The 3,201-nt window shown below is 27.2% G+C and overlaps 1 long non-coding RNA gene across 1 annotated transcript; it reads left to right on the plus strand.

The window, feature by feature from the left end:
* On the plus strand, nucleotides 7-1,132 carry LOC110265705. Its single transcript, XR_002351921.1, has 2 exons — nucleotides 7-337; nucleotides 531-1,132. It is a non-coding gene; the product is annotated as an uncharacterized LOC110265705 (long non-coding RNA).

A 3,201-nucleotide genomic window follows, 5' to 3' on the forward strand; every position in this document is an offset into this window, starting at 1 on the left:
ATACATCTCAGCTTACATTTGCTAGGACAAATTTTGTTCATAACAATCTGTAGAAATCAAAATTGAGTGTTCCTTTAGATAATAAGTTTACTCACATTCAAGATTTAAATTCATTCTTGGTTAGTATTAGTTGCTTTAAAAGAAAATATTTGTACCGTGTAATATTTAGCCTTTAGATGCACTTGCTTTTTAATGTGCAACTTCAGTGAAAAAAAGTGCAAAATCACACAATTTCAGTTCCTTTCAAGTTCTTTGGGATGGTTGAATTGTTAGAATTGATCAAACAAACAAACATGCAGTTACTAAGCTCTGTAAAGCACAAAATATCTTCTCAAAGGTGATCATCTATTGTAGCTGGGATTCAAACATGAGGAGAAGATTATTTTTACTTTGTTGATGCATATCTTGCAGCAGTAGCACAATCTTTTTATTATTATTATTTTATTTGTAGAATAATCAATTTTGTGGTTGGATAGAAAATATAAAACTTACATTTGAATTTGAATTTGAATTTTTGTGAGATGACGAAGAAGAAGAGAAAACACAGAGGACTGGGATGAAAGAAATGCTGAAGTGGAGGGCTACAACAAGGAGAAAATCCATATAGAAGATGATTTTACTGATCCGGAGCCTGATTATGAGGAAAGCAAAGCAGAAACGGACTCAACAATTGGGTATGTTTAAGGTAAAGCCATTTCCCAAATGGACCGCGAATAATTTTCTTCAGTGCCATTTTCTTTTCAATGGGTAGAGCCACAAGGTGGTTGATGAAATTTTAGATATGTGATGAAGTGAGTTATCTCTGTGTGCTTTGTCTTCCTTAGAACCTACTACCAACCTTTGTAACACTTTTTGTGTTCCCTGTGTTTCTTGAATTTATTGCTTAGTGAGTCTATGGTATGCTCCTATGTGTCCTTGTGTTCTTTGTTGCTTCTTCTATGCTTCTTTCTAGCATTCATTACTTCAATTGCTTCCATACTTGCTTCTTTGTCTTCCTATGTAACTATGTGACAGGAAGCAATGCTATTTATATTTTTTTTCTCCTTTTCAATCTCGGCCATGCATGTTGTTGTCAAGCTTAGGAATCATGTTTCCCAGTAAGCAATTCTTCGATTTTGGATTGATGTCTTAACTCTTGCCCTTTTTTTTTTTTTTTCTATTTTTTGTTCGATATAAACATTGAGTTGATTGTGACATCTACAAATTTTAATTTCTTTCATCTTCTTAAGGGTAAATGACAAATAAACTTACTATTTTCGAGAGAACACTTAATTTTTTAACCAAATTAGTTATGCATAATTTTCTGACAATTGAAGCTATGAGATACATAATTTTCTCCGTTCAAATAAGTAACTCTTTAAATATTTTTCTATTTGTATAAGACTGAGATGATTGTGATTTCTATAAATTTTAATTTCTTCTGTCTTCTCATTCTTAAATTTAAGAATATAGAACAAATAGGCTAACTATTTTCTTTGTAGCATATAGGTTTTTAACTAAAATTAATTATGCATAAGTTTCTTACTATTAAGAATATGAGATGCATAATTCTCTTGGCTCATTATCTATGACTCGTGAACATTTATGGTCTGAAACCCTGAACTCAGTAGAACTCCAGAGTGATACCTGATTACCTGTTCTTTTGTTTTTGGTCAACTTCAAAGCTTCATTTTTGGTCTTGATCAACGTCAAAGTAACAAACTCAGATATAGACACATTTTCTTTTTGGGCTAAACATTATTGGACCATGGTACTACTGATTCAAACTTTGGACCAAAGCTGAAAAGTAAAATAAGAAAAGAATCTACAAAAAAATGATTGCCCAATCGATGGTGCGTCTTTAGGGCCGTTTTGTTAAACACAGAGAAATAGTTTGTTATGGACAATTAGAAAGACGGAAAAGGACGAAAAACACTTTTGTTAAGTGGATACAAGCTGGCCGATATATTTTTTTTTTTTCGAAAGATAGAAAGATATTGAAAAACCACCTTTGTTTTTGAACCACTTCAAAATATCATTTTTTTCTTTCAATGCTTATTTTGTCAAAAATAGAATCTTTGAGGATCAAAATAATAATCTATTCTATCTATTCTATTATATAAAAATTGAATTTCTGTACTTAAGAGTGTTTTCTGATTTACTTCTTTTAACTCATTAAATACAAGTTATTACGATAAACTAACTATATCAACTAATTGATTTGATTAGATATTTAAATATCATATTTATTTTAATATTCTATTAATATTTTTTAATTTATTTCTTTTAATTTATTAAACCAAATTTATTGTGTGTACTAATTAATTAATTTAATTAATTTATTATTCATTAAAATAATAAATCTATGAATAAAATAGGCAATTGAGATATTTTCAACTAATAATTAAATCAAATCAAATCATATATATTGAGCTAAATTCAAATTATGTGAATTAAGGACTAAATTAAAATAAGATAATTTCTTACTTATTCAAGTTGAGTGTAATAAATACAAATTAATTTTATTAGATAATCATAGTTGTCTTGTCTACTATATATAGATGGCCACACAAAATTATAAGAATCGTGATTTTTATCGCTCTTTCAATTTCAACTCTTTTTTTCTTCTTTTTTTTCTTTATGTATAATTTCTTTTATATATAAATGTACCCAAAATGAGAAAGTATGGATGAGTGTTTTATTGATTGTTTGTTTGATGAATATATCTCAATTTAGACATTCTACTACTGTGGATAGAAATTAAATTGACCTGTAGCAATTCAAAGTGGCAAATGTATTTTTTTATAGTATAGAAGAATATTTGTTAAAATTAATATACCCATTGTAATGATTTTTTTTTCAATTGTTATATTTTTATGTCAGTCGTATAAATTCTTTGAAGGCACAAGATAATAAAATAGGTTAACTTTAATATCATTAGAAGCTAAATTTAATGGTTCAAATAAGCACCACTAATTATATTAAAAAAGTAATTTTGTAATAATAATGTGATTTACACATTAATTTTTTCGTGTAAATTCATTTCAAAATGTAGAAATTAAACTCAATTACGCTAAAATTTTAAAGGTAATATAGAATTTGACAATAAAATTAACATTTATTAAGGAAATAAATTTATTTATTGCTATTTTCTAACTATAAATAAAAACAAGACTTATGAAAAAATATTAATGGTATCGTTTTTATTAATTAAATCATAAT

The sequence above is a fragment of the Arachis ipaensis genome, chromosome B08 (genome assembly GCF_000816755.2).
Source record: "Arachis ipaensis cultivar K30076 chromosome B08, Araip1.1, whole genome shotgun sequence".
NCBI lineage: Eukaryota > Viridiplantae > Streptophyta > Magnoliopsida > Fabales > Fabaceae > Arachis > Arachis ipaensis.